Source organism: Oreochromis niloticus, linkage group LG11 (assembly GCF_001858045.2).
Source record: "Oreochromis niloticus isolate F11D_XX linkage group LG11, O_niloticus_UMD_NMBU, whole genome shotgun sequence".
Classification (NCBI taxonomy): Eukaryota; Metazoa; Chordata; class Actinopteri; order Cichliformes; family Cichlidae; genus Oreochromis; species Oreochromis niloticus.
In genome coordinates, this window is record NC_031976.2 from 14,018,912 (window position 1) to 14,030,524 (window position 11,613).

Below are 11,613 nucleotides of genomic sequence, written 5' to 3' on the forward strand. Positions count from 1 at the left end.
CTTGCAGGTTTAATCTAATAAATGTCTGCATAATGAAGTTAAAACAGAGTAAAAAACAAACACGTTCCTACAGAGAAATCATTTATTGCTGTATAACAATACAGGCAGTAGTGCAGCTTTTGTAGTTTACACTCCAACACAGTACGTGTTGGAGCTAGGAGTTGTCCAGGGCTGAGCTCGAGCATACTCTTCAAGAAATGTTCAGCCTAATGACATTCCTAATAAGAATTAAATGATTAGATTCAATCAGTCTAATACACTCACCTTTACACACCACTTGATTCAGTTCAATTAGATATTATTTATACAGCTCCAAATCACAACAACATCTGCCACAAGGTACTTTATACTGTAAGGTTACGGCCGTACAATAATACAGAGAAAATAGAGAAAACCCCAGCAATCAGATGACCCTCTATGAGCAAAAACTTGGTGACAGTGGAAAGGAAAAACTCTTTAAAAAACTGTTGAAAGTAAGAAACGTCTGGCAGAACCAGGCTCAGTGAGGGGCAGCCATCTGCTGTGACCGGTTGGGGGTGAGGAGAAGAAGACAGGATAAAAGACACGCTGTGGGAGAGAGACAGAAAATTATAATAACTGATGATTAAATGCAGAGTGATGCATAAACACACAGGGAGTGGAAAAAGGTGAGTGAAGAAGAAATACTGCATCATAGGAAGCCCCCAGCAGTCTAAACCTATTGCAGCGTAACTAAGGGAGGATTCAGGGTTACCTGATCCAGCCCTAACTATAAAACAAAGTTTTTAGCTAATCTTAAAAATAGACAGGGTGCCCCTCTCCTAAGTCCAAACATGGAGCTGGTTCCACAGAAGAGGTGCTTGAAAGCCGAAGGCTCTGCCTCCCATTCTACCTCTAAATATCCTAGGAACCACAAGCCTGCAGACTGACAAAGAAGTGCTCTATTGGGGTGATATGGTACAATTAGGTCTTTAAGAAAAGATGAAGTCTGATTATTTAGGACCTTGTTTGAGAGAGCTGTGAGCAAGGCCCACCACTTCAGCTGCTTTTTAATGCATATATCCTCTCAGCCAATCACATGACAGTAAATATGCACATTTAGATGTGCAGACTGGATGACTTGTTGAAGTTCAAAGTAAACATCAGAATAGGAAAGAAAGCTGCCAGACGGATTGGACTGAGTATTTCAAAAACTGCTGATCTACTGGGAATTTCCCAGTACAAAACACAACATTTCAAACCTTGAAGCAGACAAGTCAGAGCAGCAGAAGAACATATTGAACACAAATGGGATGACAGAGGACTGGTCTGATGAGCCTTGATTTCTGGTGATGGTTGGGTCAGAATTTGGTGTAAAGAGCATGAAAGTATGGAACCATCTTGCCTTGCATCAACAATTCAGATTGCTGTTGGTGGTGTAATGTTGTGGGAAATATTTTCTTGGCACATTTTGGGTCTCTTGGTGCCATCTAAGCATTGTTTAAATGCCAGAGCTTAGATGTTGTCTTGAAACAGTGACCGTCACAGTCGTATAAAGAAACAGTTAAAACTATGAAATGTTTAGAGATGGTTCTGATTATGGAAATATAATGTCAGGACTAACAAACTGGGTATTTTAGCTCTATCCATCTGGACAAAAACATATTATTAATTTGACGCACCCTCATTAAATTATTTCCACTGAACTGCTCGAGTGTTACCGTGGGGCATGGCAGTTCGGCTCGACATGCAGTCATTTGTAATGGGGAAGCGTTCAGATGAACATGAAAGAAGATTTAAGTTTGCAATAATAAAATTCTTCTTTCACTGAAAATGACTCTGCTTGACAAATGTTTTACCTTTTGTGAGTAACGTTTGTTTTTATTCGTTAGCTCTATTGTATGATGATAATACTTCTGTACTCTTAACTGTAAGGAATTATTTGAGTGCCGTATGTTGACCAGCAGTTGATTTTTTTTTTGTTGGTATTACTACATAATACAAAAAAAGTAAGAAAAAAACACAGTAAAGATGTGTAGAAACTGTGAACAGTGCAGTTTATGGAGGTGAAATCACAGGAGTTTGTTCCCAGAATTCAAAACAGATTAAATGGTCAGAATCACAAGAACTGGAAAACCAAATTTATGGTTTATCTTTTGTTTTACTTTTGTGCAGATGATATCCAATGGAAAGTTCAATACCACCAGGAATTTATTCTGTTAATTGGACTAGGGCTGTCCTTGGTTAAGCATGGGTAGATTCATTCTTAATAGTCATTCGGCTGAATCTCAGACTACTTCTTTTTCATCATCTTCATCATCATCATCTTGGTCATGAAACCTTTTGCCAGTGAATTCTTCAATTACTTTTGAGCTTCTGAAAATCTGAGTTAATGTAATGCTTTTGTTAAACCCTTTGAATTAAAATTGAAAGTCTGCACTTCAATCACATCCTAAGTGTTTGGTTTAAAATCATCTCTGGTGATGCACAGAGCCAAAATAATCAAAACAAAACCAAAAAAAGGAAATGTGTCTCTATCCTAATACCTATGGACTTAAATCTACAAGAGGGGAAACTTCTCCCACTAGCTCTAGCCTTTCTGCATGTATTTCTAAGTGTTTCTCTTTCAGACTGCAAAATTGGAGTGGGAGCTTTTTTAAGTACACCTTTGAACTGTAAGATCTGTGACAGGCTATTTACTGCTATTTGCAGCATTTTTAATGCTGAAAAACATGTTTTGTGGCTAACATAGCTGTGATTTCTGTCACTAGTGGTGTTAATTTAATTTGAAATGCCAGATGGAGTTGTTAGCAGAACGACTGCTGGTGCAGGTGGCCTTCTCACAGCTGTGAGCGCAGCACCAAATCTTTGGCCCCATCCTGCTGCTCTTCACTGAGTCCTCACCCTGAACAAATTCTGGTAAGCTATACTACTATTTCTTATCTAACAAAACAGACGTAAACTTGGAGAGTCGAGGAGAGTTGCCCAACACAAGACCCAGATCACTCTGATCCAGTGACCAGAGTGATTTACACTGTTTTTTTTAAACATTTTTCTAATTGTTTAAAAATCTAAAAGTTTCTATAGAGACAGCAGCCCATAATGAAAACTGCAGAGAGTGCGAAAGCCTGTGTGTGTTTCACTCAGCAGTACACACACAGAGCTCTGTAACATTACAAAATCGACTAATTTGCATCATTTTTAATCAGTCTGATGGGTAATTGAAGTATAAGCTGAAGAAAGATCTAGAGATATGGATAATTAAGATAGAATATAAGTCCTGAATTTCTTAAGCTCAGTACACTTTCTTTAACTGTGTGAGGATTTGCCAATAAATAATTAGCAAGGACAGCAAAACACTCCCACTGCCTGCAGTGAAAACTTTGTTCCTGTAAGTGCAGAGAAAGGCACTGAAGTCTCTGTTCTCATATCAGCAAGGCCTGGAGGTCTGGAGGACTGCCCCAGCCTCAAGCAAAGACAGTTTTCCTGGATCTCTAGAGGGACTTGCAGGTGTCTGCTCTCAGAGTCAAGTGGCCCCCTCTATCCCACATCCTGTGGAAAACATGTTTTCCCCTCTCATGGGGGATCTGCTAGAGCCGAGAGCCTTTTAGCTCATCTTTCATACATCCATGCTTTATAAAATCCCAGGGGGTAATGAGTAGAGCAGCATAAGACAGATTTGGCATAGATGAAATTACCGTTTTGAAATAGTTTGACTATTTATAACTGTTGAATGAAACTTTTGAAAAAAGTTAAAGAAAGCATAACTTTCCTATAAATGTATGACCTACACTTAAAGTAAAACTCCGGTATTTATTGTATTTGACTCAAAGTCGTCTTTAAATTACAGTGTCCTCTCTCAGCCATGTAAAAATGCAGATCACATGATCCTGAACAACATCTTTCGTTTTCTAATCTGTTGTCCTTAGAATCAGAAACTAACATGTTCTTTGCAGTACAAGTATATTTACAGCCTAAAGCTATCCAGCAACTAAGATCTTACAAACGTCCTACAATTTGATCTTTAAATTCATTAGAATCTTGCACAATTTAATAATCAGGCAAGCTAGTCACACCACTTTAATTTGAACCCTGAATTGGGCCCCTACACTCCGGCTCCTAGAGTCAAAAATCACTAATGTATTCTGTCACATTGAACATATTCTGCAGGCCCTTCAGCACACCCCCGCTGACCTGTTTAATGCAGTTCTCGTTCAGACCATAGCTCTTGGAGATGATGAGTCGCTCCATTATCTGAGCTACCCGACATCTGATGTGGTTGACACACTCGTCCTGCAGGCGGGCGTTGATACTGTGACACTTGGTCAGCACTCTCATCACGCAAATGAATGTGCAGGGCTGGTTGAACTGAACCCTCCCGGCTGTGGCTTCACAATTGTGTTCAGGCTGGTCATCAGTAGCTGTAATCTGTAAAGCCACAATATTCAACATGCTTTACTGTATTATGATTTCTACTTTTTGGTATGTGTCTGTTGCTGAATGCTCACTGACTGTTCGTGGAGACAGCTTGAACTGTAAGAGCGGTACAGCACAGTGCGCCGTTGCTCATAAAAAACATATTTACATACAAGTAATATGGATGTTTATCTGGGCTTATTTGTGAATTTTTTCCCCTCGTCGATTGTATATTATTTTATATTCTTTTGTAGATTCATCGCCCCATGAATGCATGCGAACAATAAAGATCAAAGAGCAAATACTGAGGTGGGGAATATTACAGTATGTGAATCACACAATATGGTTCTGCAGCAGACAATCTTCTGCAAATTGCACCATTATTTAGCACTCACAGAAAAGCATGTCTTAAATCATCTGCAACAGACATGACTGGTGGGAGAGTATTTCACTCAACTAGTAATTGCTGCAGGTGGACGTCTCACAGCGTTGACCAAAGTGCTAAGACAATGAATCTAACCCGTAGCTTATCACTGAGTCATCTCACCCTCGGATCACACATATATCTGGGCTTCTACTGTTATATTAATGTGACAGAAGTTGAGTTGATGCATTTGATAGAGGGGGAAGACTAGTTTCCACGTATCACATGCAGTAAGCTACATTTTTGCAGTATGCTGAGCAGTTTTTCAGTTATTTAATCACATTTTTGCACAAAGACTGCCCATCATAGAAACTGCAGCTTAATATGACTCACACAGATCTGAAGTGTCTTCCATCCATGCATGAATGTAGCAATACTGTTGTGTCAGTGAATGTAATTAGACTTTAAAGAAACTTTAGTAGACCTACTGGTGGCATGTTTGCTGTCCACAGCCGGATGGGTCTTGGGTTTTTCCTTTGACTTCGATAAATACCTGCAGCATCAAAAATCAGTGTGACATGCATGTTTATGCACATATTTGCCTTGTTACCAGTTCTCAGTTCAAAAGTCTGCATCTCTGATGGCATGGGGGTGCATCAGTGTGTATGGAACTGGCAGCTTGTACTTATAGAAAGGTATCTACAGATTTTAAAACAACACGTTCTCATGCAGATTATAGCTTTTTCAGAGAAGGCCTTGCACATTTCAGCAAGACTGCTAACATGGCCTAGTAGTGGATGACCCGGGTGCTGAACTGACCTGCCTGCAGGTGACACCTTTCATCAGTTGGAAACATTTGATACGTCATGAAATGCAAAATATGACAATGAAGACACAGGACTGTCGGTAAATGAGAATCTGATATCAATAAAGACTGGGACAACATATCTCTCCCAAAATTCCAGCAGCTGGTGTCCTCATTTCCCAGATGTTTAGGGACTGTTGTTTAAAGACGAGGGGATGCTGCATAGTGGTAAACATGACAAGTGTTACATTCCCCTAAAGGGTCCAGGCGATGTGGGAAAGTAACAAAAAGTGTCCAGGTCGGAAAAAGGAGCTAGAGATATTAGGAGGAGATATTTTAAAAGGGTTAAAATAAAGAATTTTATTAAAGTTTCTATTAATAACTCAGCTAAAAGAGATGGGCAAGCCGCTATCACCATTTAAAGAAACAAACAAAGACTCAGGCATCGGTCCGTAAACTGAAAAGTAAGTTAAAAAAAAGTTTAGTCAAGAAACACTCCTCTCCACAAAGCAGGAGTAAACAATCACCGAACACAGCTCACTAGCTGCAACCACCAACATGACTCTCTGACACCAGAGCTCACCGTTCTCTGGCCTTAAATACCTTTAACTGCTGATAGGAGTCAGCTGTACAAAAGAAAAAGGTGGCACCTAAGGCAGGAGAGACGGTAGGACACGCCCACACAGGCAACTTCATGAGGAGGCCCTGCTAGGGCCGTAACACCAAGTCTTAAAAAAAGTAGTTTAACCATTTGATATGTTTTCTATGTTTGTCATTGTCATGTCATGGACAAAATATGAGTTTATGAGATTTATAAATCATTGCATTAATTTTTTCATTTTACACAATGTCCCTTTTTTTTTAATCCATGCTTGTATGTTTTAAAGGTGCTGGAATAACAACCTTGAAAGATTCACAATACATTTCCTAAAACAGTGGACAGAAATACAATTCACCCATGACAGAGAAAAGACATAAGTTTGAAAAAATGTTCATACTTTTTGTTTTCTTTCTTGTATTTCAACCCCATTCAGTAAATCACTGGTTCCAATGCCCACGTACATTTAGTAACCAGTTTAGGAAGAGCTCTTTCAAGCCACATAGATACATTTCAAATATAAAAGGCAGGAAAATCTTCTCAGTTATTGTGGCTGATTTTAGGAGGTGCCTCACAGCTTGACAATAACAAGTACAGTCAAGTTGTAGGTCAAACTAAGCCATGAGTACCATATGCTTCCTGCAGCTAGAGGTCATGTTGAGGTCTCTAATGATGAAGTGTGCCACACGGCACGGAACAGTAGATTATTAATAAGCAGGTGTACACAGGCCCTTGAGTTTGTTTGGGAAATCTGGCACGCAAACCCTCGAGCAGCTCTTAAAAGGCCTTCCAGAGAGGAGAGTGCTGGCAGACAGCGGGGTGACGAGGGAATTAAGTGAAAGGCCGACTGGGTTAGTCGGGATATTTTTTCTTTTCATTTTGAATGCTCAACGTAGTGGTGGCAGCAGACACTGTTATAAATTATTTAGCACTTTAGACCTTAAAGTTAATTTGCAGTGACTTTCTTAAATGACGCGGTGTGTCTGGCTTCAAGACAGACACTGTGGGATAATGGAAGGATAATAATGGCTTTCCTACTGACTTGTATGTGTCTGTGTATGTAGGCAAAGATTTATACTACATGGAAAGATTAGCCTTCATACACACAGGCACACACACAAAAAAAACCAGCCTTTGTGATTAAGAAAGGCAGATAATTCATTAAATCCACCATTTCATCGACCCCTCTTCTCTTTATCGTCTCTTTATCATAATTAATGCGATGTTATCCCTTCACGCCACAGCTGCTTTTGCATTATAAAGCTCTCAGTGCTCTTGATGATAATGGTCTCTCCTGTCTTCTGCCTCTGTGTCTCCATCTGCGGCACTGATTATCTCTCACAGCTATTATGCTGTGGCCTAATTATAACACAACAAACCACATGTTTTAGCGGCTGGATCGCATATTTCTTTTAACAAATACATAGTCAATGTCAGTTAAGCTCTGGGATCTTTGTGTGCAGGCAAAGTCACAACTACTATTTAGTATGGACAAGGCAAACATTTTCGAGAAAATTGAATGAGTTTTATTCATCGGGCAAATGGGAAAGCCTTGTGTTTGAGCCAAAGAACTCATTTGTATTTGGTGAATACAGTGAGCCAAGCACTGAGTAGTCTACTGGCACCACTACCATCAGTACAAATTTTTGCTTCTCAAGTTTACCTTGAATTTTCAAGTTGGAACAAAAAGAGCTCTTTCTTAAAAGCTGCAGCACATGAATAATGGATTGCATTAACACAGAAGCGACTGATGTGAATTTGTGAATGTGCCCAGTGATAAGATATTCAGATATCCGTAGCCGCTCGCATAACAGTTCTTTTACCTCCTGGGCAAAAGTAGATAGAGAGACCCTTTTACAGCATCAGATGGCTGGCTCTCCATCATGATTTCTTTTGTATCCTGGTAATCTGTCAGCAACAGCCGGCTATTCCTGGAGGTGAAACATCAACCCAAAGAAACACTGAAGGGATGCGTTTCATAAATATGAATTATGGAGACAAAGGAAAGAAAAGCATTTGTATGTAACCCGAAGGAAACTGTTAAAGGACTCGATAGCACAAAAACTGAATAGATATTAAATTCAAGCAACATTAGGCCTTTGAACTTCTTTAAAAAAGATCCAAAATAATACAAAACTAGATAGCAGCCACTTGCTCACACTTTCAAGCATCCAAAGTGCACTCACAGACCCTAAGTACATATGCATAGATCTCTCTTATATTTGGTTAATAGTCAGTCATCACACATTTCTGGCAGCTTAGCTCATCTCGTTCATTTAAAGGCAGTAGCACATCTTAACCACCAGGTGGCATTGCAGACCCACCATAAAAGATGGTGAGAGTTGGAAACAGCATCAGGACATAGGCGAAAGTTATTAAGTGGTTAGCTGTGAAAAGTACAGTTTGGTCGAGTACTGAACAATGTTTATTTCTATTTATGCCTTTATGTTATTTTCAGAGAAAACCTCTTCTCTTTGACTTATATTTATTTTTGAGTGAATGTGAATCATGATCATATATGTCACACCACTCATATAATGCAGAGAGCTGACTAACATGAACTTCATACTGTTATGACATTGTGCAGTAAAGAAAACAAACATCATTAGCCTGCTTTTACTTAAAGGGATAGTTTGACATTTTGTTTGGCAATGAGTTATTGTTATTGTTTGTGTCTAATATGATGTTATGATAGTGAGGGGATTGTTGTTGTTGTTGGACGGCTATCTTCAGACTTCAGGCAAGCTGCCCCTCTCCCACGGCCCCCAGCTCATTCTTTGCATCAGAAATCAAATTCTCTAAAATGTCAAACCGTTGTTGCAAATAAGAAAGGGACTGACAGTGACATTTCCACTTCAGTGATAAATAAATAATCTCCCAGTTATGATCCTAAAATACCTAAAACAGAAAACAAAAACAAAGGTTATATTGGATTCACACATGCCTGACTAATGATGATTTGGTACGCAGTCAGCAGAATGCAGCTACATCACACTGAGCATGACCTTGCACATTGCTAGAATCAATATTCGTTGAACGCGAGCTTGTAGGCCTGGATGTGTTGTTCAGGGGAGTAATTACAAAATTTCTTGCCCACCTGCAAATTGTGTGATTTTACCTCTTGACCCCTCTGCCGTGATGAGTGATGATCTGTCGCGGTCTCCCACCTGAACCGAAACACTTCATTTAAGTGAACCCCGTGGTGCAGCGTAATAGCACAGAGAGAATCAATACAGCAGGTGACAGCGAATTAAAGCCACTGGATAAGTTATGTGGACACTGATATAAAACCTTTGCAAGGATGCTGGGATTATCCCAAGAAAACCAACTGGCTAAAGACTGCAATAACTCAGGAAGCCTAAAACCAAGATAACTGCTGATTCCTTTACACTGTCTTGCTTTTTATCCATACATCATGTGGACAATCTATCCACGGTGTGGAAAGTACTGTAGCTCTTTTCCTAAACGCCTTTCGGCTCTTGCTGCTGAACAGGCCTTCTGGGAAGGTTATTCACACAGTGATATAAACAGCTGCATTGCCTACTCTGCTAATACCTGAGTAATCCATCCTTCTTTTACTCAAGCCTGTGCAGCTTTCCTGGGAAAACAATCACTCACTGTAATCTGGACTAGTGATGAGCAACTGTCTCAGCCGGTTTGTTCATCCTTTTTTGTCTGCGGGACCTAAAAACACCACAGGGACGAGAGGAAGAGCGCTAATCAAAAAGAGTTAAATCATGCCTGCGTCAGTTTGATAATCCGCAGTGGATTTCCATGCAGATGGAGATGGAAGTAGACAGTAGAGGACTTTTTCCCCCTCCTCTCCCTCTGAGAGGCACTTCACACACACACACACACACACACACACAACTCTACCTCAGCTCATGTTACAGGTGTTATCCCCTAGGAAAATTGTTGCTCATGGGTTCCCGCCTTTCTCTCTGTCTACATAGCAATGTAGACAGAGAGGTATAATGGAAAAGCAATGCTGAACAGCGTGAACCTTCAGCTCCTTTCCTTCTTGATGAGAAAATCATGTTGATGCAGGTAGACAACAGAGAGTGAGAAGGAAGCAACGACAGCCCATTCCCCTGCTACGCTGATCGCAGAGTTCACCTGCAAGTCAATTTGAATAGAGACAAACTGTGTAATACAAATCTCAGAGACATAAATGAGCTTAAAGACATCTAATATGGTACAGATATGCTGCTGTCAGACATTAGATAGCTCCGAGTCACGCTGCCAGTACTTTTGGAACTACCACAGATGACACAATATTGCACAATATTGCACTATGGAGATATTAAAGTCACCTTTTATATATTTGAAAATTTTATATCCTTATACTGCCATAACAGGTTTTCTTCGGCGCCTGCAGGACTCAATAACATGTTTAGTATTATCTTATTGCACTTTATGGGATTATGTTTTATCTTTTATTACATTACTATCTTCATGTGGTTCCAGGTATCTGGATATTGACACTCTGTGTAGCTTTTTTACCCTCTCCCTTTATGATGCAGTAATATTAGTAGGTGTAAGGAAAGGTAAGGCATAAATGAATAATGTGCTGCATGTATGGGTCAGTTTTCTGGTGAAGGTGCTGATTGGCACTTGGCTTGTTGAATGATATACTGGGGTTTTTCCTGCACAAACACCTCTAAGATTAAGAGAGAAAATATATATCCAATAGGCAGCAATTCTTTGGGCAAAAAAGTGTATTCAGAAGCACATCTCCGAATAGACAACATGCCAAGCCTTGAAGCAGCTGAGCTACATCAGCAGAAGACCACCACCAGTACCGTCATACTGGTGGTGGTATGACGGTGTGTGGAATATTTTCTTGACACATTTTTGGCGCCTTGGTGCCAAATGAACATCATTTAAACACCACAGCATACCTGAGTATTGTCGCTGACTATGCCCATCCCTTTATGACCACAGTATATCCATCTTTTATGGCTGCTTCCAGCAGGCTAACATCCCATGTCACAAAGCTCAGATCATCTCAAGCGGGTTTCTTGAATATGATGTTTGTTCACTGTACTCAAATGATCCCCACAGTCACCAGCTCTCACCACATAGTGTTTAATGAGAAAGAAATCTGCAACAAGTATTTGATGCTGTCATGTCAATATGGAGCAAAATCTCTGATGTTTACAGCACCTTTTTCAAGCTACGCCATTAATTTAGGCAGTCCTGAAGACAAAAAGGGGGTTCAACCCAAAACTATCAAGGCATACCCAATAAAGTCCCAGGCAAACATATATTTAATATGCAAAACCTCCAACGTTTCTGTACAAGGCTTAGGAGAAGTATTAAAATGTTGTGAAATGCAAAAAATGACACATTTCTCACTGAAATAATGAAATCAATTTGTTAATTACAGGTTTTCTTTTCATTTTTGTGCAATTGCTGGTTGGTTCAATATAGAACACTTACAGTGTAAAATGGGAGTTTAAAGCTGAAAAT